This window comes from Globicephala melas, chromosome 1, assembly GCF_963455315.2.
Source record: "Globicephala melas chromosome 1, mGloMel1.2, whole genome shotgun sequence".
In the NCBI taxonomy this organism is placed as follows: Eukaryota; Metazoa; Chordata; class Mammalia; order Artiodactyla; family Delphinidae; genus Globicephala; species Globicephala melas.
In genome coordinates this window covers 164,982,584-164,994,643 of record NC_083314.1, presented here as the reverse complement: position 1 = coordinate 164,994,643, position 12,060 = coordinate 164,982,584, and the positions used below count along the sequence as shown (strand labels likewise).

Below are 12,060 nucleotides of genomic sequence, written 5' to 3'. Positions count from 1 at the left end.
ATAGCAGTGTGGAAGCCAGCAGAGACCTGGTTTCCACACCCAACTCCTCCACACACCAGCTGTGTGACCTTAGACAAGGCACTACCCTCTCTGTGGCTCAATTTTCTCTTCTGACATGTGGGGGTAACAAGAACTTCCTCCTTCCACCCTCCAACGCACACACAGGTTCTTGAGGTAATGAATGTGAGAGCATAGCACAATCGTGGGCCACTGATAAGATGAGGAGCCTGGACTGGCGACTGTTCTGGGGTCCCTGCCGGACCCATGACTCTGTGCTCTTTGATTTCCTGCTTCCTGCAGCCTCCTGAGAAGGGGGCCCTGGTCACTCAGAAACGTTAGCACCGCTCAGGTGAGGAGATGCGATGCATTGGCCGTGTCTCCTGATTCCCCTGCTGTCACGCTTAATGCAGGCTCCAAGTCTGGCCACTCGTCACTGTCATGGAACATTCCAGAGCTACCACCTGGGTCCTTCCCGCTAATGAGGCGCTTCTCAGAGACTCAGTCCTCACCCCAATTTTTTTTCTCTTTGCTCTTCCTGTCATATCCAGGAGAAAAGTGGTGTTCAAGTTGTCTGTCAGCCAGAGGAAAAGGGAAGCCTTGCTGAGGTGACTTTCTCTAGGGGCTGTCTTTCTGGTGTGGCCCTTTCTGGGCTCCAGAACTCGACTGTGGTCCTGTGGTACCGGTTCCTCCATTGATCCACAGGAGCTCCCAGACTTAAGAGCTTTAGGATGTTGATTGGATGATTCCTTGAGAAAGACAGGTCAGCCCCTGAGAAGAGGACTGTTGACAATTCACCGTATGTGTAAAACTAAATGCAGCTTTGAATGGTACTCGATGGAGCCTGTGGCCAAGACATTGTTGAGTTGCGGATGTTACCAATACCACTCGGCCAGAATGGCGAAATGCTGGCAACATTCCAGAGGTTGTGCGGGGTGTTGCTCATGGTGGACAGGGTACCAGGATGTGAATCCTGATCTTCACTGTCAGATGGCCCTTTTCCAGTACCTAGCAATGCTTCCGATTACGACCATGTCTTTCTAGCTCTGGATCTGCTGAAGTGCGGGTGCTGCCCGCATTTCCCAGCCTCCTTTGCAGCTTAGTCCTCCCCACGTGACTCGTTCTGACCAATGGGCCATGAGCAGAAGTAACTTGTCACTTCCAGACTGAGATGGCAAACAGCTAATGTGACTCCTCCTTCCCTCTCTTCCCATTCAGAGTGACCTAGGGGCCACCGGTTTCAGACAGCAAAGCTATAAGAGCCAACAGACCCACATCAGACTGATGTGAATGAGAAAGACCTTTTTATTAAACCATTGAGATTTGGGGGTGTGCCTATGGTGTCGACCAGCATTCAGTATCCCAACCGATGGGGGCCCTGGAGAATACAAACTCCATGTGGGCAGGGTCTGGTCTGTCTCGTCCACCCCTGTGGTGGACACCAGTACATAACAAGCATGTAGAAGCTGCTAAATAAGTCTCCAAGAATGAATGACTGAACGAAATCTCTTTTTGAGTTTCCAATGTCTTTTTACTAGGCAACTAGTGAAAGCCCTTTACCCAGGTGTGGCTCCAACAAAGGTCTCTGTTCCTCCCTCCCTTCTTGCCTGGCTTGGGTTCTACGGGTCCTCACGTCTGAAAATCCCGGCCGTTCCTGCTCACACAGCTCTGTCTCTGGGTGTCGCTTCCCTGTGACGCAGGCCCTTCTAGCTCTTGCTCTAAATCTGTCTTTGTCAACAGCAGTCTGGAGGAGTGTAATTGTCCCCTGTGACATATCTGACACTGTCTTGGGGGCTTCCCATGCAGGCTTCCCCAATAGTCTGGTCTAAGACCAACATGGGAATCTGACACATTGATGTCTGGGTCCATGCAAGCGCTCCACAGCTGGCCCCCATCCAGTAGATGTGACCAGTGCCACTGTTCACTGGACAGTGGTCATGTGCTTCTAAACCTATCACCAGGCTCAAGTTTTGTGTCCCTGAATCGACCACCTAGACTGGCCGCTAGAGGACTGTTTCTGAAGTCAAAACTGACCCACCGCTCTGTTGCTGAAGAACAGTGTAGTGCCTAAGAACATGGGTTCTAGAACCTGAGTGCCCTGGTTCAAATCCCTCTTCCTCCACTTAATGGCTGTGTGACTTTTGGTAATTTACCGAACCTCTCTCTGCCTCAGTTTCCACACTGTTAGTGGGGAAACTAGAGGGGAGACGAAGCCTCTCCCCAACTCTAAATGATGAAATAATAGTGTGACCACTTGCTGGGCATAGCTCTGTACTAAGCAGGGAGGCCACCCTCTTATGAAAACAGGCTTAGGAGAGTTGACTCACTCTTCCAAACTCCTGAGAAGTGCGGGTTGGGAAGTGGACCCAGGAATGGCCCTCAGCCCTTGCTCTTCTCCGCCCCCCACAGTGACCACACCGGGCTCTGGACCCTGCTGGCCTCGCCCCTGGCCTCCTGGGACAGCTCACGCAGTACCAGTTGGCTCTGATTATCAGAAAGTGCTTCTTCCTCTGCATTCTCACCCGCCTACTGGAAGATTCTGCCAGCTGGTCCTCGTTTTGCTCTCTGGAGCCACACAGTGAGTTTAATCTCCTCAGTACTTGCAAAATAAATTTAATAAACTCCACAAAGTGTGTAATCTCATAGACAGGGTGCAGAATTTCTGTGCTTCTGACTTTTTTCCCCCATAATTACTAGCACCATGGAAATTGCAGGGATTACAGACTCCACCGGAGACAGAGATGAGTTGTGTCACCAAGAAAGTACAAATGAACTGAAACTCCCGCACAATAAGGTGGGCTGAGATTTGCATTAAACCAGGAGGCAGGTTAGTGCCCATTAACTCCATGGGGACCAACCGTGACCTTCAAGCGTTTGTTCAGGAGAAGGAGAAGCAGGGTGGGGGGCGCAGTTGGGGTTGGGGTGGAATGCGGTGATTGGTGGCAGGCTGTCTTTAATAGACTGACTCATTACACATCTCAGAGCTCATCTGGGCTCACCCCATTTTCCCTGTCAGACAACATTCCTCCTCCATCCCTTTCCAACCAACCTCCATCCCCAGGAAGGAAAAGACTCATTCCGACATCACACAGCTGGTCCAGGGGAATGGGGACCAGAACACAGGCTATCTGATGCTACGCCAGTGACCTTCCCGTTGCACCGACTAACCCTGGTCCCTATCAGCTTTGGGCTAACACACTGTCAGCAGGTTAGCAAAAAATGTCACGTTGTCGTAAGAAGACTCTTCATGCACCTGTGATCTACGTGGGGAGGGCCTAATGAAGCAGGACCTGCCTCCTCTGAGCTCTAGTCTCACTGCCCAGGACACGGTGGCACACTTACCACCAACTCCCATCGCATACTGATGGCAGACGGTGTTGATGGATTTCAGCACTGTTCCTACTAAGCGTGGATCGCACAATCTTATCCAATACGGGAGTTAACTCGTGAGGTAAGAGCTACTCCCCATACCCAGTCTTTATGAGCTCCATCAACCAAAAGAAAAAGTAGGTAATTTGGGCTTCCCTGGTGGCGCAGTGGTTGAGAGTCCGCCTGCCGATACAGGGGACATGGGTTCGTGCCCTGGTCTGGGAAGATCCCACATGCCGCGGAGCGGCTGGGCCTGTGAGCCATGGCCACTGAGCCTGCACGTCCGGAGTCTGTGCTCGCAGCGGAAGAGGCCACAACAGTGAGAGGCCTGCGTATTGCAAAAAAAAAAAAAAAAAAAAAAGTAGGTAATTTCTGAGTTTTAATTTTTTTCTCTCAAACCCACTATTGAGCTTCAACTGTGGCTGTTAGTGAGCGAAGGGCTATGCTCGATTCGCTGCAAGAATGGCCACAATTCTCCACCCGTCCCTGTAATCAAGCCCTTTGCGATAGGACTTTGCAGCTCCTTTCATCAAGTGGGGGAGTTTATTTCTCCCCACCTTGTACTTGGACTGGCTTGTGACTTCCTTTGCCCAATAGAATGGGATGGAAATGACAGTGTGACAGTTCAGAGCCTCACCCCAAGAGACGCAGTGCTCTTCTACCCAATCTCTTGGAATCCTACTGCTGCCATGGGACAAGCCTGGGCTAGCCTAGTAGAAGATGAGAGACCCCCCTGGGCCTAATCACCCCCATTACTCCAGATGACAACCAGATAACTGTCATTCATTCGAGTAATGTCACCTAAGACTAGCCAGCTCCAGCTGACCTGCCAGCTGACCACAGACAGATGTGTAAGTCCAGGTGAGATCAGCCGACTTTATCCAGACCAAAAGAATTCCCCAGCTATGTTTCAGACTCATGAAATAAATAAGTGCTTACTGTTTTAAGATATGTTTTGGAGTTATTTTTTAATGCAACCATGACTAACATGCACTATCTAATGTGGTTCCCTCAATAATTTTTTGTAATAACAATGATCCCAATTTTGAGGTTGAGGTTCAGAGAAGTAAAGGCTTGTTTGAAGTCATCCTGCTAGTAATCCCAGAGCTAAAATTCAACCCAGGTTTTTCTGACTCCTCTGTCATTTTCTGATGTAGCTGAAGAATCTCTAATACTTGGGTGGCAAATAGGCTTCATTTCACTTGCCAGTGTTAGTTAGTTCGTAATGTCTGCCTGTAATGTACTGTTGAAAAGATGGAGGGGGGAAAAAGATTACTGTGGTTGATTAGTGATGTCTGCCATGGATGGTGAACACAAAAGCAGCAGTGTGAGTGCTATGCATTAGCCATTAAGTCTTGTGTATATCCAAACCCAAAGTATGAGAGAATTTTGGCTGACATATCAGGACTTGTCCCTGAGGCAGAGCAGGGTGCTCTTACCTAAGATGAGCATGCACTCTTATGTTATGCTCAGGCCCTGTGTCTTCTAGTTATTAGCCCTGTTGCCACCACTAACCAGCCTAGGGTGATATAGCATAGTTCACCTCTTAAGGTTGATGTTAGAGTTAAAAGAGATAATGGATGAAAAACCATTTAATTTCCAGGTAAAAATGATGGCTAAAGGACACTTGAATCACCTTCCTCTCTCAAAATCAGCTAAAGACAGCAACAACCAAAACTGGAATATAGGGGAATTTTTTCCCCTGAATTTTTATTGAAATCACAAATTGCCACAGCCCCAAACCACAAACACTGAAGTCCTTTTACCCAAATACTGTGAAATCTAGACCATTGCCCAGAGGAAAGAGAGAATCTATGCAAACGTCTCTAGTATGTTTTGTGGATAGGAAAGTTGAGGCTTTGCAGGATACATCCCAAACCTGAAAACTTTATCCAAAAATCTTGGGCTTAGAGCCCTGGGACCCAGTCACAGCCTCCCTCGAGGCTTTGCAGGGGCCACACTGACCGCTGGGTGTCAAACACTGAGCTGTGTTCCCACAGCAAAGGAAAAAACTGATGTGGTAAAATAGTTTAAGACGACAAACCCAAATGGAAGCTGTGGTCTCCCTGAGATCATCTCTCCCACCCTTGCCCACACTACCCTCCCACAAAGAGCTGGCCCCTTGGAAAATGAGTTAAGAAGAAACCAGCACAGGAACTGTGCAGAGGTGCTGCGAAAGGGGAGAAAAGGAACATAAACAAAAGCAGATGAAGAAAATACTCTGCAAGAAGAATTGCCCAAAGAAGCAGGGAAAAAACAGTTGTTCTTTACAGCCTTCATCATTTTCAAATGACACAATGTCTCTATAAAAGACTCAAATAAGAAATATAAGGATGGAAAGAAGTGCTTATAAAATAGTGAAAATCAAGCTGGCTGTTCTTAGGAATGAAATAGAAAAAAAGAACAAAAGATATTAAGCCACATTAGAAACACCAGCAAATAAAATGAACATGACTAAACCACAGTAAGAAATATTGTGGTTAAGCTATGGAAAGTCATGCAACATTAAACAGAAAAGAAGAACTTTTTTGGGGGGGTCAAAGATTAGAGTGATGACATCCCATGGAGTAACTAAGCCCGTGTGCCACAACTACTGAAGCCCATGTGTCCTAGAGCCCGTGCGCTGCAACTACTGAGCCCGTGTGCTGCAACTATTGAAGCCCGTGAACCTACAGCCAATGCTCCACAAAAGAGAAGCCACCACAATGAGAAGCCTGCACACCGCAACGAAGAGTAGCCCCACTCACCACAATTAGAGAAAGCCCACGCTCAGCAATGAAGACCCAAGGCAGCCAAAAAATAAAATTAATAAGATTAAAAAAAAAAGATTAGAGTGACGAGAGGCATAAAAGACAGAAAAAGGTTAGCTAACAGATAAACCTTGTATGGGAGAACGGTATAAAGATACTCAAAGTTATACTAAAATAAAAGTCTGAAAATAAAGTCATGAATCTTCAGGTCCAAAGTACACACAATCTTCCAGGAATAACTGCTGAAGAAATATCAGCTCTAAGACAAATCTGAATGAAATAACTGAGCTTCAGAAATAAAAGATTCATCTGTTCATCTAGGTAGAAAAATCAAATCACAATGTAGGCAGAAATCAGATTGGCACAAAGGTCTCCGCAGTAATGCTAGAAGACATTGGAACAATGTCTACAAAATCTGAGGGAAAGAAAATACAACTCCCGAATATTATACCCAGCCAAGTTGTGTTTCAAGTAAAAAGGTGACAGGGACATTTTCATCTGTCTGGAGCTCAGGAAACAACATTCATGAGTCTTTCTGGAAAAAAAAATTTTATTAACAAAACATTGAAAGTAAAAAAGATAAAAGGAAATGCAAAGGTATAGTCAAAAGTTAAAATAAGAAAGAAGGAAGGAAGGAAGAAAGGGTTGGGGCTGAGAAGTGATTCTATTTAAATGCAAAGCTCACTCTAAATTGCCATGAGAATTGTGCTTCCATAACAGCACAAAATGTTGTAAACCCTGACAAGGTAATAACAACGTTTTAAGGGACAGTATAAATGCACTAATTTCCTAACTTTTCTTATTACTAGGGAGTCAGTACATTCAGTCTAAAATAAAAACATAAAGCTTTTCTTTTTCTTTTAAAGCATGACCACAACATCTTAATTTATTTTTTTTCAAGCTTTCTTCTTAACTGTAAAAATATTTTTAGGAAAAGGATATCTCTTGTGAGGCAACATTTATCTGAAGTTAATACTTATTTCAGTTTAACCTCGATTTTAAATTCTTCTGTTAAATTTAAGTAAAATTATATTTAACACCTTTTTATTAAACAGTGTATAATCTCATTTTTCCTCATCTATCTTTCCTTCTATGCTACATATGTGCACAGAGAGGTGCCTAGAATGAGATCCACCAAATGCTGAATTTATTTTTTTTTTGTAATCATCAGTGTTGCTTAAATGTTTTACACTATACATTTGCCATTTTTACAAAATCAAAATTCACTATTTTAAAATTATTTTGGTGGCATCAGTCGGATCTCAGATTGTGTCTTGCTCAATGAAATCAAAGCTGGTGTTTTGACAAAAGTGGGGTGTTAGGGGATATCTTTGCCAAAACTATAGGATGATATCAGAGGGCCACAGGGAGGAAGCTGAGAGGGGGCCTCCTGGGTGAGTAGCAGATGGTCAGTGTTGAGGGGACGTTGGGGACGGTGGGCACAGTGCTGCCTGAACACTATGACTAAGGAGGCGTACACCTCCATATTTGTCATCCAAGTGTGGGACAAGGGATGGGACCCACAGACTTCAGCTTAGCTGACATTTACTACAAGCCCTCTCTTGTAGGAGCCTGTTTGGGTCTGGAGTATAATTACAGATGACAACTCTTCACACCCAAACTGGCTCCTTCCAACCCATTTCTCTGCAAACCCAGTTGTACCACCCAGTCCCCACCTGCTGAAACCCTTCCCTGGGTTCCTCTTGTGCTCAGCCCAACAGAGAGGTTGGATCACTTGCCCAAGGTCACACAGTTAGTCACTGGAAGATGAGGGATTTGAACCTGGTCAGTCTGGCTCCAGAGTCTGTGGGCTTAGTAGCAAAGGTCAAGGTCCTGAGCATGTCATGTCTCCCCCCACCATCTATTCAACAGCTCCCAACTCTTCAACAGCTCCCAATTCTTCTCTCACACTGGAGAAGCCTGGATTGAGGGGCCTTCATTTAGGAAGAGAAATGGATTTGGCATCTGTCCTTTGGCCCCTTCTCTCCTCTTTTCCCCACTCCCAACTTTCATAGTGAAGTTAAGATGGGTTGGTAGTAAGAGCCTGGCCTGGGAGTGACGAGTTAAGGATTTGAGTGTTGTGACCTCCAGTAAGTCAAAGAGATTTGCTCTAGTGCATTAATTAGCTGATCCATTCTTTCAAACACCCACTAGGCCCTGTGCTGGCTGGGTGCTGGTCAGCCAGGGAGACAGATCATAGGGGCATGGATGGAGAATAAGTGGGTGGCACATGTGGGGCTGACTCCATTTCAACTGAGACTTCAAAGATGAGGGAAGCTTGTGGGATGGAGAGCTGGGGCAGAGCATTCCAGGCTGTGGACAGACAGGAAGCCATGGAAGCCATGGTGAGAAGGCTGGATTTTATTCCAAGTTCAGTGGGAGGCCACTGGAAGGTTTTAAGCTGGGAGGCATGTGATTGGATTTACTTTTTAGAATGTTACCCAGGCTGCATGGAGGAGGCGGGAGGCAGGAAGTGGGAGAGGAACCAGGTGGGATGAGGTGCCACGGTCGGTCGTGCAGTTTCTAACTCGCCCTCCTGCCTTCCGCTCTGCTTTCTGGCTGGCCCAGGGCAGGCAGCCCCGGGTCCTGGTCCTTCCTCCACCCCAGGCTTTAGAAATTGGAAATCGGAGCTGCTGTGCAGTGAGGCAGAGATGGGGAACCCTAGAGAAACACAAGGCTAATTCCCACCCAGCCCTCCCGACCCCCAGGATCACCTCCTCAACAGCCATGTCATGTTTGCATAGACACAGAGGTGCAAGATGGCTAGTTTGATGACAATCTTCGGCATTTGTACAACCCCTGACCTCGGCATGGCCTTCCCTGCCCTAGAGGGAGACAGGAATGCAGTGTGGGTTGAATGTGCCAGAAAGCTGCCTTCCCAGGCTCCCCATTTCCTTTTCCACATTCCAATGCCTTGTCCTGGCATCTCAGAGTGGTTCCTACCCAACCACCCATTCATTTGTTCACCCAAACCCTGTGAGGTTTGTCAGGCAGGGATGGTCATGCTCACTTGTCAGATGTAGAAACTGAGGCCTGGGGAGGGGAAGCCCTTGTCTGGAGCCACTTCCCGGTTGGTGGAGGCTTAGTCCTGTAATGGCTGTGTGACCTCGGGCAAACCACTTAACCTTTCTGGGCTGCCCTTTCCTCCTGGGCTCTGCTTCTTGTGTGGTGCAATGGGGAGGTTCAAGCGGATTAGGATACATTTTACACACCTGAGAGGTGAGAAGGATTATTGTGAGCCTGGGTATCACTGTCACCACTGAGTGTCCCGGGGCTCAGCAAGAAGCTCTTCTTCCCTTCCCTGGCTCCGTTTTTCCAAACCAAATCCCCCAGCAGGCCAGCAAGTGAAAGCCATGATTGACTTGTCCTTATCAATATTCCTCCCACAGCTTGCCATCCTCCTTGTGGCCTGAGCAAGGAAAACCCATCCTGCCTCTGGAAGCTCCAAGCCTTGTCAGGCCCTCAGGTTCCTTAGAATCCCAGCAATTCAGGGCTGGACTGTGAGATTCAATCAGACTCAACCCTTTCACTGTGCGGATGGTGAAACTGAGGCCTGAGGGTAAATAATAATAGTAATAACAAAAAATATCTGGGTCATTGCTTTCAGTTACAGATGATGAGAAGAAAATTCATATCAAACTGGCTTCAGCACAAAGGGGAAGTATTGGCATAGGTAACTGAAAAGTCAAAGAGGAGGGTTTCAGGAATGGCTTCCTCAAGAGCTCAAACAAGGTCTGAGTCTCTTCCTCTCTCCCTGCTCTGGTTCTGCCCCACTGGCTCCATCCTCAGACCCTGTATTGGCAAGATGCTGCAGCAGCCTTTCTGTCCCCTCAGGTTCAATTTCAGAGGCAAAGAGCAAGTGTTTCACTCCCAGCATTCCCAGCCAGCATTTCATTGCACTTTGTTGGCTCTTATCAGGCCTTGTGACCATCCTTGAGCCAATAACTGTGGCCAAGTTAATGTAAATCCCTGACTAGCTGGAGCCACCCAGAACCGCCGACTGAGAGTAGAAGGAGGGGGGTACCTTTGATCCCTCCCCAGATCAAGGACTGTTGTTGAGAGGAGATGAGTACTGGGGCAGCAAAGAACTGATGCCTGTTGGAGTACACATCAACGGCAGTGGAGTACCTCCTGCCACGGATGCTGGTCTAAGCACTTGGCATCCAGGACCACAAACCTCCCTAGCGAGCTGCCAGGTGGGCATACTCACAGAGGAAGAAACTGAAGTCAGAATGGGAGGTGACCTACCTAAGGCACAGCTAGGAAGGGTTCAAAGTCAGCAGCCCAAGCGCACTTCAGAACAGTTACCACTGGGGGTAACTGAGGCTCGGTCCCAGTGAAGAATGCTAGGAGACATTCTAGAACATGCCTGCCAGCTATCCCACACGGGTCCTCCAGGTTCTCACCCATTGCTGGTGAAAGGCTGGCTGCCTGGCACGCAGGCTGAGAGGAAGCCTCAGATGGAGACTTACAGGTGCCTGATGGAACATTCTAGTAGTGGTAGGGTCTGGGATGGGGATTGTCGAGGGGATGTGCCTGGGACCTGGGCAGCATCTGAGGAGTGTATGATTGACAGAGGGGAAGGGAGTCTTCTCCCTCCTTTCTAGTCTCACCCACCTCTGCCTTCCTGACCCCCCCACCACTGCAGAGGCGGAGGAGTTGATTCATCAGAGCCACAGTTACTGGGGGACAGGGTTACTGTGCTACAAGGCCGGAGCCCATATAGCCTTTCTCTTCCATTTTCTGCCACTGCCATGTGGTGGGCAGATGTAGGCAGGACTCACCTCACCTTTCCCACTTTGTCCAAAAAACTACTGAGTAAGTTAGGTCAGAGACTGCAAGCTTGGCCCTATGCCCCCCTTCCCTTCTTGAACGTCCTTCCCTCTTGTGGTCAGACAAATGTAAACCAATCTCAACTCACGAAGGAGCAATGTAGGAGGACCCATCTAAGCTTTGAGCCTAAGCTAGAAATATCTAGAAAAGGCATAGGGTGTGGGAGAGCACAACCTGCACAGAAAGACGCAGAGCAGAGGGCAAGAGAAACTTGTGGACATGACAAAACGTGGCCTTGTCATCATGGTTGGATTGTTGGGACACCTTTAAGTGGGCTGCCCTCAATTCCAGGGCGCTATGAACCCCAAATATTGAGAACCATCCTGGCCTCGGCAGGTGGGCAGCCGCCCCTTCACTGCGGAGCTCATGGCTGCACGGCCGTCCCACCCAGCTGGAGGGCCTGGTGGTCCTCAGGGCGAGGTGACCCTGCGCGTGCCCCTCCCTACACTGGGCGCCCCCCAACACCACCCCCTCGTTTCCTCTCCACCGGCAGGTCAGGTCGGGGCTCTGGGCCCGCGGCCGTCAGCGCAAACCTGGAGGAGCCTCGGGGAGGGAACTGCGGCCGCGCCTTTCTTCCTCTTCCTTCTGCCGCCTCAGCCACCTTGTCCCCGGCCACACATCAGGCCAGCGCTCCGGGCTCATAATTTCAAAGGCCTTTTACCTTTTCTAGGTCAGGATTTTCTCGCTTTTGGCCAAAGGCCACTGCAGAATTTACAGAACGAGGAGCCAGCGCAACACGGTCTTCGGAGGACGGAGCTCGCGGGGCTGACGGGCGGCTCCCCCCCGCCCCGGTCTCTGCCCGCTCCTCCCGCAGCGGCGGCGGACACAGCCGCATCGGGCGGGGCTGTGATTCCTCTCTCCCGCGCGGGCTGAGCCCGGGGCACCGTCACCGCGCAGGGGCTGCTGGGGGCCGCGGGCGGAGCTGGAGGTGCTGGACGGAGGGCAGCGCCGCGGGCGGGGGCTCGGGCTCCACCGCCTGCTCTGTCCCCTGAGTGGCCGCGTGCCTTGTGGCCGGGAGGCACACCGCTCCGGGCCTCACGTCCCAGCCAGGACAGGGGGCAGAAGCACACCCCGTGCGGCTGTGGCCAGGGTTCAGTGAGGCGATGGAGAT

General features: G+C 49.1%; 1 long non-coding RNA gene across 1 annotated transcript in view; it reads right to left on the bottom strand.

Moving 5' to 3' along the window:
• Window positions 1-11,763, bottom strand: part of LOC132593912 (uncharacterized) — a 40,139-nt gene extending 28,376 nt beyond the window's left edge. The window contains exon 1 of the long non-coding RNA XR_009559991.1: window positions 11,483-11,763. This is a non-coding gene — a long non-coding RNA (uncharacterized lncRNA). The remainder of the gene's footprint in view (window positions 1-11,482) is intronic.
• Between the last annotated feature and the right edge of the window lie 297 nt (window positions 11,764-12,060).